Consider the following 259-nt stretch of genomic DNA (forward strand, 5'->3'; position numbering starts at 1 on the left):
ACCCTGTGCTCACTGCTCCCACCGTGTCATTGTTCACATTCCCAGTGCCCCTCACATAAGCCTATTATTCCTGTGCTCGCTGCTCCCACTGTGTACTTTTTCGCGATTCCCAGACCCTTACAACGAACAAAATATAATTTTAAACGTGGGATATTGGAGGTGATTTATCACCCGCAACTACAAATACCAACGAAACGAAGCTGCGAGTTAACTTGCTTTCCTCGCAGTTATCAGACAAGTGAACTATTCTCTCACGAGC

This window comes from Rhinoraja longicauda, chromosome 34 (assembly GCF_053455715.1).
Source record: "Rhinoraja longicauda isolate Sanriku21f chromosome 34, sRhiLon1.1, whole genome shotgun sequence".
Taxonomy (NCBI): domain Eukaryota; kingdom Metazoa; phylum Chordata; class Chondrichthyes; order Rajiformes; family Arhynchobatidae; genus Rhinoraja; species Rhinoraja longicauda.